Source organism: Podarcis cretensis (assembly GCF_951804945.1).
Source record: "Podarcis cretensis genome assembly, chromosome: 10".
NCBI classification, from domain to species: domain Eukaryota; kingdom Metazoa; phylum Chordata; class Lepidosauria; order Squamata; family Lacertidae; genus Podarcis; species Podarcis cretensis.
Genome location: NC_137179.1, coordinates 64371753 through 64393195, shown reverse-complemented (window position 1 = coordinate 64393195; position 21443 = coordinate 64371753). Strand labels below are relative to the sequence as shown.

Below are 21443 nucleotides of genomic sequence, written 5' to 3'. Positions count from 1 at the left end.
GAGAAACCTAGGAGAAACCTCCTGGTGTCTTCTTTAGTAGGGAGGTACCACCCTGACTCCAGACACCAGATTAGTCAGTTATTTGATAGCTGCACTTCTTTGTCTCCTCAGTTTAAAGATGAGTCAATGACGCACTTGACTGTTTCACCCAACCTGAGCTTGACAGCTTTAGGTAGGGCCTGAGAGGGTCGCCTTCACCAGTTCTCCTTGAGCTACGTGGTAGTGAGAAGTTTATTGGGATAAGCTGCTTAACATCATCAAGATGTGTCAGCATGCTCACCAAGGCAACCAATATTAACTAACGCTGGGCTTTAGGTAGAAAGGCCCAGATCTGAGTAGCAGAGTATATGCTTTCAATGTAGAAGGTCCCAGGTTCATCCGCCAGCATCTCCAACTTGGACCAGGGGAGACCCCAGTCTGTAACCTCATAGAGCTGCTGTCAGTCAGTGTAAACAACACTGAACCAGACGGACCAACTATCTGACTCAGTATAAAGCAGCTTCTTATGGTTTCCTCCCTTCAACCACCATGTTGGATAGTTGATAACTTCTGAAGTCTACAAATGTTGAGGTGGCAATGTTGCCTTTGCAAGGTTGTGAGGGCTCAGCTTTTATTTCTTTTACCTCCCTTCCTCTCCACACCCCCCAAATAAAATAAAATGTTCTTCCAGCAGTTCAAGTAGCAGCCTAGACATGTTCCTAGGACAGATTGTCATGGGAATGATGCTAAGTTATGACACCCCAGCGATATGCTTGGAAAATAAGATTTATGCCTCTTTGGTTTATTTTTTTTTTCCTGTGAAAGAGCTGATAATGCCATCTCTTGAATAATAATAATAATGTGCAGTGTGCATGCATCATTACTTTAGAAGTGGGTACACATGCACACAGACACTTTCAAGGAGAACAGTCCTGTGAATGTGTTTGGATGTGTGTGCAAGAAATTCAGCCTGATGGCAGATTTAGGATTCCCCCACCCCCACCCCATACCAACCGGGCATTGTTACCTAGCTTTTGAAAATCTATCACAACATTTATTTATTTATTTATTTATTTATTTATTTGTTGTTGTTGTTCTTGTTCTTGTTGTTGTTTAAAAAAAGTATGTTTCTTTCTAGCAAGAGGGAGACAGAAAGAGCAAGAGGGGAGCTTGAAAAATAATTGACTCATAAAAAATACAAGCACAAATAATTGAATGTCATACTTTGACAAATTCCGATTCTGCGAGTCCCCAAATATCAAATGCAAGTGTTTGTTTTTCCTCTTGCTTGACTTTGGTAGTTAGAGCCACAAACATGAGACTCATTAGGGTCATTGCTGCATCTCGTCGTTCAGCTCTCCTCCTTGCTGCTTGACAACTTTGGAAAACATTTTAATAAAGAAGCAATTTTGCTAATCAACTGTTTCTTTCAGACTCATCAGCTCTAATTAGAAAGTTACTGTCAAGCTACAAGAATAAATCCTTACCTTGACCTTTATGTAATTGAAATATAAATAACTTTAAAAAGCTGGATAGTGTTTCAGCTCTGATCAGGCTTCCATTGACATTTCGCTCCGTCATGAAAGGCTACCTTCTTCCCGCCTCCTGCCCCGCTCCTCAATGCACAAACATTGAAATACTTAAAAAATAAAAACAACAAACTCTTTATTAGTGATCTCCAGGGCAGATGATTGAGAAAAGGCACAGAGTCTGTACTGGGCATCAAAATGGTGTGCGGATGGATATTTTGTTAATCATATCTTTATGGGTTATTCACAAGTTGTACGAACCACCATATTCACAAGTTGTACGAACCATATTCAACTGCAAGTTGACTGGGAACCTCAGGTCCAGGGGCCAATTGTGCACCTCACAGCTCCTCTAGCCTGGCCCTCAGGACTCTCCCCAGACTTCCTTTACCTCTGATCAGTGCTGTCTTTAGCATATGCGTTGCCGGGCTGCAAAGACATAATATTTTGATGTAAGAGTTAATTTCACGTGCATGGCGCCGTTGAGAATGACAAGCGCCATCGTTGGGTCTGACAAGCACCACCATTGTGAATGGCAAGCACCACCACTAGTGCAGCACAACTTTGGTAAATGAGCGCACAAAGTTGAAAGACCTTTAGTGAAACAGTAGGTATACCTAGGTATGCCTAGGTATATATGTATTTTGTTTTTCTAGCTTGATCAAAAATATTTATTATTTCATAACAGGTAGATAGTTAAGTGCTTAGGCGGCTTCGGTGGCGGGTGCCTGGCACCCCCCAGAATTTGGCGCCTGGGTGCCCCTCACCCTTTGCACCCCGGGGTAAAGATGGCCCTGCTTCGGATAATGTCCCTTGCTTGCCTGTATGGAAGATGAAGAGATTTCTGGGAAGGATCTAGCCTACGGTGCAAAGTTAAAATTCACTTTCATTGTTCTGCTCACTTTTGCCTCCACTCTGTCAACTATTGGCATGCCATCCAAGAAGGTTGTCCACAATTGAATGTAGCTCTCAGGTGGAAAAGGCTTCTTCATTGCTCCTAAACCTACTTAGTCCTGAGTAAGTCCCACTGAACTCAACAGATGTTGCATCTAAATAGGTGTGCATACTGCTGTTAAAATTGTGCTCTAGGCAAACATCGTTGGCAGTTTTAGTCCTCGGCCTTATTAATCTTGCCCACCTCATGAAGCATTTCTCCATCAGCCTGGAGAACCAATGGTTTTGGCCTGTATTAATGTTTTCTGTGAATCCCAGACATGGGACTTATTTGTTTAGGTAAGAATTTATATGCTGCCTATCTAAAAGGAGTTTTCCCATAGTAGCTTATAACTGATATAATACATACTTCCAAGACAAACACTGAATTTAAAAAACGATTAAAAACACACATATAAAGCAAAGCCTTAGGGATCCTGCCATCTTCCATTCTGTGGACATGACCAAGCCAGCAAAAGTGTTGCTGAGATAACTCTTACTGCCTAGTTATTAATATAAATATTTTTTAAAAATAAAGTTTTCCTTGTCCACTCTAGACCTCGTGCTTTTACCCATTTTCAGGTAACCTCCCCAATCCCAGCTGCTGCTGCTGCTGCTGCTGCTGCTGCTTCTTCTTCTGCTTCTTTCCCAGCCCATCTGGGCGGCTCCCAACAGAAAATTAAATACACGATACAATATCAAACATTAAAAACGTTCCTATCCAGGGCTGCCTTCAGATGACTTCTAAAAGTCAGATAGTTATTTATTTCCTTGACATCTGATGGGAAGGTGCCACTACCGAGAAGGCTCTCTGCCTGGTTCCCTGTAACCTCACTTCTTGTAGTGAGGGAACTCTCAAAATCCTCAGAAACAAATTCCCTGCCCCGGTCAGAAAACAGGTTCTTAATAGGTTTGTTAAAGTGTTTTTACCCAGTTGCAAAAAACTTTGTACTTCTCAAATGCTTGGGACTTCTCAGCTATTGCATAAGTCCAACAATATCTACTATACTGGTCTATCAGAGTGAGCCAGTACTTAGAACCTTCTAATGATGGTGGGAGTGGCCCAACTAAATCACAATGTACGCGCTCAAATGGCTCAGTTTCTTTCCTATCTGAGCACCTACCCTTGTGTGCAACCTTAATCTTATTCTTGCAACAGGATAGACATTGCATAAAGAATTTACATGGTTTTAAGTTGAGGCCATTAACAATATTCTTTGTTTTAATTACATCAGCAAAATTCAGATGTCCTAGAATTCTGTGCGCCTCATGGACACACCCAGAATGTGGCCTTACATTCCTCAACCCCTGGCTTGACTGTGCTGCTCTGCAATTTATAGGCGATTGGGAGTAGGTGCGAAAATACAGTCTATATAAACCATCAGATTCCCGGGCATATAATAGATGTTTGTTCCCATCAAAAAAATCACACATTGACTTTAAGAAACGCACAGTTATGCCTTGACGAGCAAAACACCTTACTGATAATAAATTGTCCACTGACGGGCAGTAAATGCAGTTTGCTATTGTAATGTTTAAAGAGTCAAGTTTAACAGTACCCCTGCCAAGCGACTGCAAGACTTGTGAATTGGCTAAATGTACATTACCAATTTCCTCTTCGAAAGAAAGAAATAAGCTTCAATCATTGCAAATATGGTGAGATGCTCCTAAGTCCACAAGAAAAGAATTCCACTTGGCACCTTTAATTCTTTTACGATCTGTTGTCTGAGCATGAAAAGCTCACGGCTCGTTTCTGTCTTTACGGTACGATGTCGACTGCTGGGCTGACAACCGTGACTGATGAACAGAAACAGGCTTGGGAGTACTTTGCTTTCTTTTGGCTCTGCAGTCCTTTGCAAAATGTCCCTGCTTATTGCAGAACCAACAACGCTTTGCAGCTTTAAATGCAGTTGTATCACCGCAAGTTTGCATATGGCGTTCCTCATTTTTTCTGGAAATAGGAGTGCTTATGGCACAAGCCTCCCTTCTGTCCAACTCGCCCATTAATCTTGCCGTTACCCCTTCCACAGTTAATTGCGCTGGTGGAACGGCAGATATCTGGCTAGCTATACCATCAAAGTCCTCATTAAGGCTAAGCATTTGTCAAGAATGTATAACTTGTTGCTGAGATGGAACACTCAGGATGAAATGGTGAAATCAGTTATGATTAAATGGGCACAAGATGTTGGACATAACAATGATGGCTGACTGGGAACAGTTATGGACCACAGGTATGAAATTTACAGCATGTAATGCCCTAAGAGAAAACTTAATGAAAATGATTTACAGGTGGTACATGACACCAGTCAAGCTTGCAAAAATTTACCATTTGCCCAATAATAAATGTTGGAAATGTAATGAGATTGAAGGTACATTCTTTCACCTTTGGTGGACATGCCCAAGGATTAAGACATTCTGGGAGATGATTTATAACGAAATGAAAAAGGTATTCAAATATACCTTCCTGAAGAAACCAGAGGCCTTTCTCCTGGGCATGGTCGGCCAATTGGTGCCAAAGAAGGATAGAACATTTTTCATGTATGCAACAACAGCAGAAAGAATACTCATCACAAAATATTGGAAGGCACAAGATTTACCCACCTGGGAAGAATGGCAGATGAAGTTGATGGACTACATGGAATTGGCGGAAATGACTGGCAGAATCCGAGACCAGGGAGAAGAGTCGGTGGAAGAAGACTGAAAAAGTTTAAAGACTATTTATGGAAATACTGTAAAAGTAATGAATGCTAGGAAAATGTTGGAATGAAGTTATATGGCTTTAGTAGAAATGTTATAAGGAATTAAGGATAAATAGATTAATAGAGTATTAAAGAGAAAATAAGGTTAGAATGTGTTAAGATAATTATAGGATTAAAAATAGAGGAAGATGGAAAGGAATTGCTGAAAAATTAATAGAAGTGGAATACAAAAAGGGAGGTGTGAGGAGGTCACGGAAATAAGTGAATGAAAGATAAGATATTGAAATTATTTGATGTGTTTTAAATTGTGTTTGTTTTGTTTTGTTAGTTTAATGTTAGTGTTTTGTTAGTGTAATGTAGTGTTTTATTGTATTGTATTGTATTGTATTGTATTGTATTGTTTTTTATTTTTTGTAGTGTTTAAATTGTTGGAAAAGGTAAAATATTATTTTTAAAAAAAGAAAAAAGAAAAAAAGTCCCCATTAAGGGAACAAAGAATGATAAAAACATACTGAATATCAGGTATGTCCATGTCCCTTCGAATTAATTCGCCGCGTATTGCCTCCAGACGTCTCAAGTGTGCTGCCAAATCACCACCAGGCTGCAACTTTGTCTGGTACAACTGCTTGAAAAACGTCAATGCAGACGCTGACTCTTTTCTAATATGCACTGCTGCAAGACTGTCCCACATTTCCTTGGCAGTTTTCTTATTCCTTATATAGACTACTTGCTGGTCGCTGACTGCCAAATTAATTATCGCCCTGGCTTTTGCATCTCCTTTTGACCAAGCATTAGTTACAGGGTCAGGAGGGTCATCAGTTACATAGGTCCATACTTCTCTAGAGGTCAAAAATGCCTCCACCCGAAAAGACCATAAACTATAGTTCTCATCTGTCAGCTGTGGGAAGACCAGAGCCTTCTCAGCTTCTGGAACCCGGTCAACCATTCTGGAAATCTTCCAGACCCACAGAAACTACACTAACAGGAGAAGCAGTTTTCAAACGTTTCTCAGAGTCCAAAAATATGCAGTCATCCACTTAGCAGCTGGGCCCATAACCAAAGATGTTGGCTATTTGCAGTATGGTAGCGCTGCATAGAGCTTGCTGGGGAGACCATGCATTAAAAAGGGACTCAAAAAGTACTTAAACAAGGTTTTAATAACAAAACAAAAACCCCTTACAGACTAAATACATCAACAACAAACCAGACCCAACCACCAACCCATCCCCCAGGGTAATGAGAGCTAGGTGCTGCTCCTTATATACTACACCCAATTGCTGACACAGCTTAATCAATACAACTCAGCAGCACCTGCTGTGTTTCACAGCTGTAAAGCTGGGTCTTGTTATTTTGCTCTGGCCCTTGCTCTGGCCCCTTAAAGACATACACATCGGGTGGAACAATGATGAACCTTCACATTTAAAGAAACCATTCAACAGGAACTGCCAGAAGGCCCTTGGAGCTGGACCTCAGTGGCTGAACGATGGGGGTTGGGATGCTCCTTCAGTTATACTATTATGACTCACTATTATGACTCACTATTGTGACAATGCGTCTTCCTCGCCGTGCGCTGGACCTTCGTAGCGATCGCCAGCGGCAGCATCCAGCGGCGATCATGATTCTAAGAATTTATACACTGCCTATCTAAAAGGAGTTTTTCCATAGTAGCTTATAATTGATATAATAAGTACTTTCAAGACAAGCACTGAATTTAAATAACACTTTTTTAAAAAATGCTTTAAGGACTGTATCCAAGTTAACTGTGAGATAAGAAATTGTTGGAAGTAGTACAGTGACCTGTAAGAGGAGTCCAGTTTTGAAGTCAATCCTTTCTCTATACCTAGGAACTGTATTTCATTTACTCACTGGGGTTTCAGAAAGCAGAAAAAGAGGAATTTGAGTGATGAGCAAAACAAACAAACAAATAAATATGCTTTAAAAAATGCCACCGAAAGTACATAGTCACACTTACTTTGGAATAAGCTCCATTTAACTCACTGGGAATTCCTACAAGTAAATATAAATAGGAACTGGTTGTATGTCAAAGGGAAGCTTTCAATGCAGTACACATACACAAACGAAAATCCTGAAAGCAACAGAATTGATCATATTAAAATACCAACGAAGAGAGAGTCATTTGAGGTCACATGGGGAGAAGATATCTTTGTAGCACACAGCTGGTCTGCCAATGGGCCTGGTGCCTGAAGCCAGCCCCCCATAAGAACACATCCTTAGGGACCCTGCCATCTTCCATTCTGTGGATATGACCAAGCCAGCAAAAGCATTGCTGAGATAACTCTTAAGGTAAGGTAAAGGTACCCCTGCCCGTACGGGCCAGTCTTGACAGACTCTGGGGTTGTGCGCCCATCTCACTCAAGAGGCCGGGGGCCAGCGCTGTCCGGAGACACTTCCGGGTCACGTGGCCAGAGTGACGAAGCTGCTCTGGCGAACCGGCACCAGAGCAGCACACGGAACGCTGTTTACCTTCCCGCTAGTAAGCGGTCCCTATTTATCTACTTGCACTTAGGAGTGCTTTCGAACTGCTAGGTTGGCAGGCGCTGGGACCGAGCAGCGGGAGAGCACCCCGCCGCGGGGATTCGAACCGCCGACCTTTCGATCGGCAAGCCCTAGGCGCTGAGGCTTTTACCCACAGCGCCACCCACGTCCCATGATAACTCTTACTGCCTAGTTATTAATATATATATTTTTTACTTCTTTTTTTTACAGGTTCCCCTCGTCTACTCTAGATCTCGTGCTTTTACCCATTTTCAGGTAAACCTGCTTGTCCCTTAAGTAATCTCCCAAATCCCAAATAATAATAATAATAATAATAATAATAATAATAATAATTTGTTACTTATACCCCACCCCTCCGGCCAGGTCTCCCCAGCCACTCTGGATGGCTCTCAACAGAATATTAAAAACACGATAAAATATCAAACATTTAAAACTTCCCTATCCAGGGCTGCCTTCAGATGTCTTTTAAAAGTCAGATAGTTGTTTATTTCCTTGACATCTGATGGGAAGGCGCCACTACCGAGAAGGCCCTCTGCCTGGTTCTCCGTATCCTTACCTCTCGCTGTGAGGGAACTGCCAGAAGGCCCTCAGAGCTGGACCTCAGTGGCTGAACGATGGGGGTGGGGATGCTCCTTCAGGTATACTATTATGACTCACTATTATGACTCACTATTATGACTCAGTTACCCAGATGAACCTTCTATATGTCACCAGTTTTCTGATTGCCCACAAGACCCTAGAGCAAGTTAAATTGTTTCTCTTTTACCCACCTTAAAATAGTAAAGTCTTTGCTTGTGGAAAAATTGCTATAGCTATCAGTGGTGTTTTTCTAGAAAAAGAGGTGCCGGAACTCACCATGAATGCCTCCCTTGTTCTCTTATAAAAGGTAAGGTAATGGCAATGGCGCCCACCTGAGAGATGCCAGAACTGAGTTTCAATGAATTCCGGCTGAAAGAAAGCCCTGCCTATCATACCAAAGTTGGCAGGCTTTATCATCACAGAAGGGCCAACCATGCCTACAAAGTACATCCAATTCTGTGAGAAAATAGAGACGTCTGTGTGTGTGTGCATGTGCGTGCGCACACACATGTGAAAAATACCTCACAGAAAATCCGCTCAATGGATTTGCCCGAAATTTGTGGAAGAGCCACTCTCCTTGCGAATTTCATTCACTTAACTAAAAAAGGGAGGTGTTGTTATAGCCATTTTTAGATTCCTCATTATAGCTTATGGGGATAAACAGCTTTGAATTTAACACTTCCAGTTTGGATTTGAATAACCAATCAAATCGGAAAGAAGCAGTTGCTTCCCAATGCTACAGATACTAGGCGAATCTTGTTCTAAACTTGGTAACCTCATAGCATACCTTTGCTGTTTTGTTGTTAATATTTCCATTTTTCAGATGGAGAGCTGAATTTAACACATTGTGTTATCCTAGTAACCTGAAATGGAAGTTTCTTTTTTCATACAACTCTTTGGGGTTTGTCAAGCCATACCCAGAATTATATGACTGTCCCAGCGTACTAGGGAGGAGATGAAGTGCTGTGGTGATAATATAACATAGAAGACTCAGCTCCAATTTGGAATTGCCATTGAAATTTAGCAAAAGTGGGGTTCTTCTGCAGCTACTACAACAGTATCTGCTGAAAAAGAAAGATCCATTCTACATGCTTCTTAAACATTTCGTGTTTCATGTTTAACGCAAAGGCATTATCACCTTTGCTTTTTTTTTTATTGCCTCCAGAGTAAATTATTTCTAGCAATATCAATTTGTGCCAAGTGTGGTGAGACCTTGTGGTAAATCTCAATTTGTGGCCTCAGTGGCTGGGGAAGGGCTCTCTCTTTCTTAATCTTACACACACACACACACACACACACACACACACACACACAACATTTTGACATAATTCTGCATAGCTCCACTTATTGGGTTACATTTCTCTTTCTTTCATATCAGTCACCTGTTTGGTTTCTTATTTACAAAAAGATAAACCAGCCTGGGGAATGCAAATGAATTTGGGCAACAAAGGGCATTTAAGAAAAAGCAATGATGGTTTTTCTTTCAAATGTAGTTAAATTATACATTATAAATACTCACCCTTATCACAATTCATTACTAAATAGAATTATCATGAGATTTGAAAGTTCTAATTATAAAAACCAACCAAATCTGTACTATCATCGCCTCTAACCTGCATAATAATTGTTTTCTTAATTTAATACTTTTTTTTTACTTAGAGAATTTGTTATTGCTGTATAATTAAAAAAAAGCTTGCTTTAAGTATGCTATCTCAGACTTTCTCATGTGCAATATGAATCTTAAAATGTGATGTAATGTAAAAACTGTTTAATTGATTCAGAGCCTTACTGGTTTTTAACCCTATGGTTTGCATTTACAACACAAGTGGAAGTCTCATCTGTTACCAGGAGTGTCATGGAAACAGCTGCCAGCAACATCTAAAGGGGACATGAGATGCAGAAGGCTATCCTCATCTGAACCTTTCTATGAATTCACATCTAGGCTCTCTTCCTGATGTGATTTTCCCCTCCCCCATGCATGTCACTAACCAATCACAGCCGGTTTTGTTTTGGCATGGGAGCATCTGTGGCTCGAGATCAGAATGTTTGTAGCAAATGCTTCTTTTGGAGAGTGTTAAAATTAGCTATTGAGTAAATCTTGGCTATATTCAGAAATCCAACAATATTCTACATCTGAACAGATTCTGTTCAGGTGAAAGGGGAACACAAAGCCAAGGATTGGGGCAATATGTGTGGCAAATGATTATGTGTCCTGGGTCTGTTTTTCAATAGTGTGCTGAAATGCTTGGGGAAGTAAATGTGATTAGGGAGTTTTAAATGGCTGCTCTTTAAGAAAGGTTTTGTTCTATTCACCAGTTTGGAAAAGCATTCTTTCTGCACCACCAGGAGATTTAGCTTTCTTTTTAAAATCAACACTTACCTCTGTCAAGCGTATAATTTGTTTCAGTCTCTCCCTCCCCCCATTCATTTTTTTTTTTTTTTGATAACATGCTTTACAAGTTTGATATTGATTACATGCTCATTTTTTAATGTGTTACCAATGCTGGGTCCAAAGCAATTATTGTTCTAAATAGGCAGAGTGCAAATGTTCTACATTATTTGCATCGGTGGTTACAGAACAGCACAAATGTCCCCTTTTCTGTTTAGCCAAAGCTCTCTCTATCTTGAAAGACTTCCTATTTGGTCTGCTTTATGTTTTCCAACTACGTGGAGAGAACGGCTGGTCAGAGTCTCTCATTAGAAGCCTGTCTGATTTAATTAATCTTTAATTCTTGTGCAAAACCAATGAAAGGATAGGTTCGATCAGTAAAATTCATTTGCAACATTTATCAACTGGCTGATCTTTATCAGCCAACCGAATGACAGTAAATCAAATGTGTGCTCCTTTTCGATTCATAGACTAAATAATTAAAGTCCCCATAAAGTCCCTGTCCTAAGTAAATCTAATTGTGGATAAATTAAAGCGGAACTCAGTTTTCATGGCCAATCACTTTTGGTGCAAAAATGGAGGGAATATGGGGGCTCCGCTACCACCCACCAAAAAGGAACAGCGGAAAGCGTGTTCTCCATAACAGAGAGCACATGTTGCGGTGGGGGCCAAAAGGCCACCCCACTGTTGTCGGGCAAATTGGCCACATGCTGTGATTGGGCAAGGAGTGTTGCTGGGGAGAATGTTATGTTGCTAAATTGTGGGAGGGGTCAGAGGTCTTAAATACTGGGCTTGCAGTCTGGGGCCTTCTCTTGGGCTGCGTGCACCGGATCACCCGCCCACCCTCCCTGAAATGGGGGGGGGGGGTCCGTTGTCCTTTGACCCTGCTATGCCTGTCATGGGGTCGTCTGCCTTGGGGCAGGGGCCTGGTAGAAATTTTGTCCATTTGGCTGATTGGCTTTTGCCATTTGGTTTTTGCCTACTGCGTAGCAAATCGTCACAACTTGTAAGGTTGGCGGTTAGGCATTGGTTAAAATTGGTTGGTGGAGGGGTAAGGTATGGACTGCCCAGCTCCAGCAGGCTCTTCTTATGCACCTACGTTCTGTTGTGCAAATGGGACATTAGATCCACAGCTGCTGAATTGGTACATTTCTGCTAATCAGGACTTAGCTGCTGAATTGGACTTTGTGCAGCTTGCTCATTCATTATCTTGATGGTATTGTTTGAATTAAATACATGTGAGCTCAAGGTGAACTCAAAACCTTTGATCAAGGATGGAGAGGATCAGAGATTATCTTCTCACATTGGATCTGAGTTAAGGAAGTTTACCCCCCCCCAAAAAAAAAAAAATGTTTTTTGAATATTGAGAACAATGACAGGTTACAGACAAAAAGGGGGAAAAGTTTAAGAAATACTGGGTTGTCATAGCTGCCAATAAAGAAATATAGGATACAGTCTATGCAATTTACTGAGTCAATAATAAAATATACCAAGAGGAAAAAGATGAGTGGTCTATGATTACAAAGGGTTCCATGGTCAAAATTAAAACAATTCCATCATTTTTCTATTTATTTTAAAAATGAATATATCGGTTTCTCGTTGTTCCTGTCTTAAATTCAGTTCTCCACATTCCACATCAGTTTGCATTTTTTTTTTAAAAAAAATAATAATTAAAGCACCAGCCATTTAGTGCAAAGTTCTCCTAATAGAAACATCCTTGTATGCCGTTTAGAGCCACATTTTGGCAAAGCAATTTCCACTAATGTAACACACTTTTGCATGTTGCTTTCACAAATGTATGAATTTTTATTCACACTTTAATATATGCTTTTTTGTATGCGGCTGGAGAGCTATATTACAAGATTTGGGGAATTGTGATTTTAGAAGGATGGCTTTGTCTCAGTTCTTGTTTTGCTTGGGAAAATGTGAATTAGTTGGTTTTTCCTTTAGATATTATCTGAATCATATTCTTCCCCCCTTCCTACACATCCCTGGTTCTTTTCCACAGCCAAGTCCACAGATCCTCCTCCTCCTGATTTGCCATGCCATAAACTGCTGCTGATGTCTCAGGTTGGAAATCAGTACTCTAAATTATCTACTAGGTTCTCCTTTCAGCCAAGGAAAGCAAACATCATTTACTTTCTTCCTAGAAAACCCATGTTTTCTTTGTTTCCTAATAATTTAGCTGAAATGTTGGCCCAAACGGGCATGTTTCTTTTCCTTTTCCCTTTTTAAAACCCCAAAGCTTTACAACTTTTCATTAAGGAAGTGTTTGATGGGGCTGTTTCTCTGGCTTTTATGATATCTTTTAAGGTGATTTAAGCATGAATTATTAAGCAGATCACTTTAATAATGCAAACCATCACATTTTAAACTAAAAGACAGGTGCCTCAAAGAGAAGCATCAAGGGGACGCAGCACAAAAACGCTCTCCTTCCAATCAATGCGATTTGTTTGCTTGATGGATTATGCCCATTTGTTTCTAAGGAGGATGAGATAAGCAATTTCCCTTCTTCTCTTCCCAGCAGGAAGATCTGTGGAAACAATAACATGGAGGTGTTTCTGAGATTGTGCTCAGCCTTGCCTTTTTTGCAACTGCCAGCCATAATAAAACATATTTATGTATGAACGTCTGCAAATATGCTGAGCCAGTTGTTTTGGACTGCTCATTTTTCAAGTATAAAAAGATGGCACTTAATAACAAATATATGCAGCCTGACCTCTGTGGATGTTGTCTCTTTAGGGAGGAAAGTCAATATGGCCAACTATTTAACAGATACTTTTAATAAACGTAGTACACAGACTCCAAACCGCACCGCTGGCCTGCCCTATGTAGGATTTTGATTGCCCTAAAGTGTAGACCCACAAGACAGTCAAAATTTAGAGCTGGCAGAAATGTATTTAAATTTTTTATTCTGCATTCCCAGGGTCCAGCAGTTGTATTCCAACAATGAAAGAGAGGAAGAACTGCAGAAAACAAGCCCTTTTAAGTTCCCTTGAATAACAAAACTTTGGGGTAAAAAAAGTATCCATTACCATTCACCATTAGAGTAAAAAAGTATCCATGCTGTTGTAGCACATGCATGGTGGCTGGCTTGTAAGTGAATTGCAGACCATCCAAGTGTCCCAGTTTTCTAGGGACAGTCCCAGATTTTCAGAAGCCATCCTGGTTTCTGATTTGACCCCGGAATGTCCCGCTTTTCCTTAGGACATCCCTATTTTCATTGGATAAATGTTGGAGGGTATGGTAGGATGTCCCTATTTTCATGAGAGAAATGTTGGAAGGTATAGAGTTATCCAATCCCCTAGTCATCTGAAGGCAGCCCTGTATAGGGAAGGTTTTTTCATGTTTCATGTTTTATTATGTTTTTATATATGCTGGAAGCAGCTCAGAATGGCTAGGGCAACCCAGTCAGATTGACAGGGTATAAATAGTAAAATTATGATGATGATGATGATGGAATGGGACGTCCCTATTTTCATCAGAGAAATGTTGAAGGATATAGAGTTGTCATAATTTTGCCTTGTTTCCATCTTGGATTTTGCTACCTGCCATGTTTTTTGTTTTTTTCCTGTACCCAGTGATGACCGAGCTATTTGTCCCACTTTTGACATTCAGTTTAGAATTCTATTACTGACCTTCAGAAGTATTTATGCTTATCCTTCACTTCTGATTTCTCTTTATTGTCTTCCTACTGCACCCTCAAGAATCCACTATACATGAGAAACAGTTTGATCTTCTTCCTCAGTTCCTATTTCCACTGGCCCAGTCATATTGCAAGCTATAGACAGTGTGTGCATGTTTGCATGCATGCAAGCACACACATACATGTCTGGTATGTTAGGGATTGGGGGGGGGGGATAATCTCAGTTTACATTTTAAGGAGAATTTACCTAATTCACACTTTCCAAAACAATATAAAAACAAATACATCCTTCTTTCAAATTGTGCAGTTTTCCAACTAAGTAGCACATGCGAAAATGCATATGATCAGGTAAAGTGTCCATCTCTCTCTCTCTCTCTCTCTCTCTCTCTCTCTCTCGCTCTCTCTCTCTCTCTCTCTCTCTCACACACACACACACACACACACACCACACAAATGAAATATATATAAGCAAGAATGCAGTGTATTTAGGAAAATTGCTGTGCAGATTGGGCAAAATATGCAAGCATATGTAAATTAGGGGGAATGTACAGTAAAATGCTAATTAATTGTTATGTGGATTCTTTTTTAAACAAAAGAAATTGCATCCTGACACAGAAATATGGAGAACTGAATTTAAGAAAGGAATATTCGAAAGCTGTAGAAACTGGAATTAACAGATTCAAACATCCCTAGTTTCGCTGTTTCTGAAGTGCGTAACGTTCTTTCAAGATGAGTCTAAAGGTTTTCAGAAAGTTCCATTACTTTCATTCCAATTTAAAATTTAAAAAAAATAATCAGTGTATTTAATGGTACTGGTTCCACATCGCTGTCTCTGAAAAGTCTGTGTTACAGACATTCAATACTTATTCCTAATATACTGCTTTTCCATATTAAATGTCATTTATTAGGGCTCGATACACAGCCAGCTGTCACAGTTACCTTTATAAATAAGTTAATAATGCATTATACATCATTATTATATGCCACCACATTCTTTAGTATCTTCTAGTGAGGCATGCTACTAAGGTTCAGATATGTGAAATATCCAAAACTTGCAATAAATTATACTTGTGAAAGAACTAGGAAGACAGCTGTAGTCCTGCACACATTTACCTGGGAGTAAGTCTCACTGATTTCAGTGGGGTTTTCTTCTGAGCATGGCTTAGTTGGATAGCACCCAAAACATAAAGGACTGCACTGCAAAAGACCATTTTGTTGCATGGTCTGGAGTGCTGCAATGGGGGGAAATATAGAAAACACAGATATATAAAGCATGGGTAGGCAAACTAAGGCCTGGGGGCCGGATCCGGCCCAATCACCTTCTAAATCTGGCCCACAGACTGTCCAGGAATCAGCGTGTTTTTACATGAGTAGAATGTGTCCTTTTATGTAAAATGTCTTCTCTGGGTTATTTGTGGGGCATACCTGGTGCATGAGTAGAATGTGTGCTTTTATTTAAAATGCATCTCTGGATTATTTGTGGGGCCTGCCTGGTGTTTTTACATGAGTAGAATATGTGCTTTTATTTAAAATGCATCTCTGGGTTACTTGTGGGGCATAGGAATTTGTTTGTTTTTTCTTTTCTTTTCAAAATATAGTTCGGCCCCCCACAAGGTCTGAGGGACAGTGGACCGGTCCCCTGCTGAAAAAGTTTGCTGAGCCCTGCTCTATGTTAAAGTTGCCTTTCTCCCACTTTGCATTTGATCTTACATCTGAAGGCAAGCCTGTTTAGGGTAGTTTTTAATGTCTGATGTTTTATCGTGTTTTTAATATTCTGTTGGGAGCTGCCCAAAGTGGCTGGGGAAATCCAGCCAGATGGGCGGGGTATAAATAAATAAATTATTTTTATTATTATTTATTTATTTCAAAATATAGTCCAGCCCCCCACAAGGTTTGAGGGACAGTGGACCGGCACCCTGCTCAAAAAGTTTGCTGACCCCTGAATAAAGACACACACATCCCTCTCCATTATGAACATCTTAAATTACCTTTCATGACTTTCCACCTTCTACCCGGCTCTGGAGGGTGGGACTCGAACCAACGGCTTTAAGTTACAAGGAAGGAGATCCCGACTAAACATACATACAAAAAAACTTTCTGGCAGTAAGAGTTGTTCAGCAGTGGAACAGTCTTTCTCAAGAGGTTGTAGCCTCCCCTTCCTTGCAGGTTTTTAAAGCAGAGGTTGAATGGCCATCTGTCATGGATGCGTTAGCTGAGATTCCTGCATCGTAGTGGGTTGGACTAGATGACCTTTGGGGGCTGCTAGGGGCTTGCCAAGAATGCCCTGGGCCTACCAACTGACTGGGGACTCACCCAGGGCCTGCATGGGCCTGCCAACAGGTGATGTGCGAGAGGAGACTTCTCTGTGGTGGCACCATGGTTATGAGAATCCCTTCCCTCTCAATTTTGGTTGGAGCCTACCAACTTTACCTTGAGATACCTGCTTAAAACAATGTTTCCTCAGGCCCTTGGTAGTCTTCATGCTGAATTTCTGAAGTCTCTGATGTTTTTAAAATATGAATTTTATTCACTGTTATCCATAAATAGTGTGCACGTGTGTGTGCATGTGCGCGCTCACACACATGCACACACACATAATTATACGCACTTATACACACCCAGAGATCTTAGAATAAGGGGCAAGCTATAAATATTTTAAATAAATGTTAGCCTTCAAATTTCTACATTTGAAATATGTCTCTATTCTGTAACACTCATCCACGCAGTGTGTATAGATTGACATCTAATAAAAGAAGAGTTTGCCCCTGGAATAAATTACCTTCCTTTGGAGATGTAGCACATCTTGTTACTTAGCTTAAAACAGCTGCTGCATTAAATATTACAAACAAAAAGGTATTATTCCTGGAAGAAATGCTGATAGGCGTTTGTTTCTCTTTCCACCCCATTTTTAAAACTTTGATGTTCCTAAATGAACTTGTAAAGGAAAGTGAAGTTTGAAATAGGGCTCATAATTCATTTTGCCAAGCTGATGAAAAATGTCCTTAAAAATGGAAAGAAACAGAAGTAAATGATTACTTTTTTGATGGATGGATTGCATTATGTTGTTCAGATACAGTGGTGGTATTAGATAAATCTAAGTGTAATAACATTTCTCTTGGATAATTCGATTATAAATGTCATGATTAGAATTACTTGTACGACCAAGGGTAACCCATATCCATTAACACTTTGCATACCAGGAAGGTGGCATTTGACACAGCCACAGTTTGACAGCTTCAGACTGAACTGAGGCTTTTTTTAGGAGAGGGAAAAGGTGAAGGTAGCTCATGACAGAAAGACAAAACAAGAAGCAGACCTAGTAAACGAATCACTTGCTAGGTGGATATTTGAATGGACCCTAAGTGGGTGGCACTGTGGGTAAAACCTCAGCGCCTAGGACTTGCCGATTGCATGGTCGGCGGTTCGAATCCCCATGGCATGGTGTGCTCCCGTCGTTCGGTCCCAGCGCCTGCCAACCTAGGAGTTCGAAAGCACCTCCGGGTGCAAGTAGATAAATAGGGACCGCTTACCAGCGGGAAGGTAAACGGCGTTTCCGTGTGCTGCGCTGGCTCGCCAGATGCAGCTTGTCACGCGGGCCACGTGACCCGGAAGTGTCTGCAGACAGCGCTGGCTCCCGGCTTCTAGAGTGAGATGAGTGCACAACCCTAGAGTCCGGCAAGACTGGCCCGAATGGGCAGGGGTACCTTTACCTTTACCTTTAAGTTAAAATATAAGGCCCGGGTGGCGCTGTAGGTTAAACCACAGAGCCTAGGACTTGCCGATCAGAAGGTCGGTGGTTCGAATCCCCGCGACGGGGTGAGCTCCCGTTGCTCGGTCCCAGCTCCTGCCCACCTAGCAGTTTGAAAGCACATCAAAGTGCAAGTAGATAAATAGGTACCGCTCCGGCGGGAAGCTAAGCAGTGTTTCCATGCGCTGCTCTGGTTCGCCAGAAGTGGCTTAGTCATGCTGGCCACATGACCCGGAAGCTATATGCTGGCTCCCTCGGCCAACAAAGCGAAATGAGCGCCGCAACCCCAGTTTCGGTCACGACTGGACCTAATGGTCAGGGGTCCCTTTACCTTTACCTTTTAAGTTAAAATATACTAATTAGTTCTGTGTGCCTAGGAAGCTTTTGGATGTGAGGCTGTCTTCAAACATTTGATTGCATACTTGCACCATACAAGTTATGTATTAATTATTTTATGGATTATATGACTGGAGGGTAAGGTATACTTTTTGACTCACTAACAGAGTTTTCCAGTCCTACTTTTTAAAGGATTTGTAACACACAGGGCATCAAGTGAAATTCAAAGAGGTCAGCATATTTTCTTCTTCTTTTGGGCTGTGAAAATTGGATTGATAATGAAGTACTAAGTACATGCTTTGAATATTCCTACCCTAAACAGGATATCCAGTTGTTGGGATGCAGAACTGCATAGGCATCATTTTGTTCATTTTTAGAGCTTCCACAAAACATATACCTGCTATGACAAAGGGCAGCGGCGGAATGTGTTTTCAGGGCAGACACTCAGGGAAATGTGAATTCTGCTTCTATAACATTTTAAGCAGCTTCTGTGTCTAGCCTAATGCATTTTTAACTGGTTGAGTTTAATGCAAGATACTACCTGTCACCTGCATCTCTCCCTCCTTCAACTTTTTCTCACCCCCACCGCACCCCGCACAATCTATTACCATATTGCCAGATACAACAGAAGGGAACTGGTATGAGGTTATGGGAGCCCTGGAAGGCAGCCCATCGCCTACATTTGTTGCATGGTCTTCTTTTGTGTGGAATCCAGCAAAGGTCCTGTGAAAGGAAAGCATCATTATTAAGCAAAGGATGCAGGTGGCACTGTGGTCTAAACCACTGAACCTCTTGGGCAGGCTTCCTCAAACTCGGCCCTCCAGATGTTTTTGGCCTACAACTCCCATGATCCCTAGCTAGCAGGATCAGTGGTCAGGGATGATGGGAATTGTAGTCTCAAGTCTGACTTGGAGGAAGCCTGCTCTTGGGCTTGCCAATTGCAAGTTTGGCAGCTTGAATCCTCGTGACAGGTTGAGCTCCCGTTGCTCTGTCCCAGCTCCTGCCAACCTTGCAGTTTGAAAGTACACCACTGCGAGTAGATAAATAGGTACCACTGCAGCGGGGAGGTAAATAGTGTTTCCATGCACTCTGGCTTCCGTCACAGTGTCCCATTGCTCCAGAAGTGGTTTAGTCATGCTGGCCACATAATCCGGAAAAGCTGTCTGTAGACAAAGGCTGACTCCCTCAGCCTGAAAGCAGAGATGAGCACCGTACCCCATAGTCAAATTCAATTGGACTTAACCGTCCATGGGTCCTTTACTTATTCAAGTTATAAACACTTGGGTGACAACATCAGGCATTATAACTGCTGGGTGCAATTTGCAATCCGACTTTTAGAAGACACCTGAAGGCAACCCTGTTTAGGGAAGTTTTAAGTGTCTGATGTTCTGATGTTTATTGTATTTTAAATATTTTGTTGGAAGGGGTAATAATAATAATAATAATAATAATAATAATAATAATAATAGTGATGATGATGTCTCTTTTGGAGAGACTGTATTTTGATGTTGGTTTTTGTGTGGTATCTGTCAGGAAGCTGTCACTGGCTTCCGACTGGTAGCCCAGGAAAGTATAAAGACAAGGGAAGGTTTCTTACCATCCTTTTTTATTCCAATACAGTGGTACCTCGGGTTAAGAACTTAATTCCTTCTGGAGGTCTGTTCTTAACCTGAAACTGTTCTTAACCCGAAGCACCACTTTAGCTAATAGGGCCTCCCGCTGCCGCCACGCTGCCACCGCATGATTTCTGTTCTCATCCTGAAGCAAAGCTCTTAACCTGAGATAATATTTCTGGGTTAGCGGAGTCTGTAACCTGAAGCGTATGTAACCTGAAGCGTATGTAACCCGAGGTACCACTGTATTACAGAGAGAGGCTATAGAACCCAGCCTCTTGGATAATGGTGTTGTCCCGAGTGAAATCTCCACCCCTCATCTCTCCCACTTCCTCATTCATCATTCTTGTCTCCTCTACGAGTGCCCTCTGTCTTTGAGCTCTTTGCTCTCCTACTTTTAAGGCTCACCAGGTTCTGGGAGATGGTGGGTCTGGAAGGCTTTCCAATGACACCGTCTTCAGCTGTCCCCTCGCTTCCTCCTCCTCCTCCTCTCCCATGATTTCCCAACTTCCCCCCTCCTCTGCCTCTGAGCTGCTACCTCCCACAAACCCCTGTTGTAAATCTCAACTGTCTTCCTCTTCCTCCTCCCTGGAAGGGTCAGGCTGGAGAGGTGGTCTCCACCATTCCTCATTCTGACAGCATCCAGCTTTGTTAAACTCAAAAAGGCATATTAGCAGGAAACAAACCATCTCCGCTTCCACTAGAGTGGACTCCAAGCTTCCTGACACCAATTAGGTGACTAAAGCCACTTAGATGTTGACAGGGAGAAGGTACACATGAGAGGCAAGAAAAAATATATTTGTTTTTATATCAAATATTCATTCAGATTTATTTTTTTCTAGTTCCTTTCCAATTATTCCTAGTTCTCTGCCAATTATTAGCAGAGAAAGAAACTAATTCAGAGGTATGACTCTGTTTCTCTTTTTGTACAGCAAGACATATACATAATGGAACCACTCAGATAATTTGGAGGGGGGGGGGAATGTTTTCACACCCACCCGCCCCCACCGGATTATTATTACTTTTTTGTTACAGTAATTGCTGCCTGAGCCTCAAAGGCTAAAAAATCGTTTTTTTATCTCATGCATGAAGAATTTTAGCCTGATTGATGACAGCTACGGAACCTTCCCTTAGTCACTAAGCTGCACTAATTTGCAAGCTAAAACAATATTAGCAAATTGTTAATGATCCATGAAACTGCAGCGGCAACCTTAAATGTTATGCTCAGAACTTTGTTACAACTGAAGCATCTTACCTAAATTTCCTACAATCCACACAAAAATGAGATGGCAGGGGAGCGGGGGGGAGGGGAGGAAATTACCCCACAAAGAGAGAGCAGGAATCATTTTTAAAGTGACAGACTCAGCTAACGCCCAAAACCAGCAAGGGGAAAAACTGTAGAGAAGAATGTTACAGATAGGTAGCCGTGTTGGTCTGCCGTAGTCAAAACAAAATAAAAAAATTCCTTCCAGTAG

The 21443-nt window shown here is 41.4% G+C and overlaps 1 long non-coding RNA gene across 1 annotated transcript; it reads right to left on the bottom strand.

Moving 5' to 3' along the window:
• Nucleotides 1-1782: 1782 nt before the first annotated feature.
• LOC307226027 lies at nucleotides 1783-8405 on the bottom strand. The gene is made up of 3 exons (XR_013843267.1): nucleotides 8214-8405; nucleotides 6938-7005; nucleotides 1783-1937 (listed from the first exon to the last, which is right to left on the bottom strand). It is a non-coding gene; the product is annotated as an uncharacterized lncRNA (long non-coding RNA).
• Nucleotides 8406-21443: the final 13038 nt, after the last annotated feature.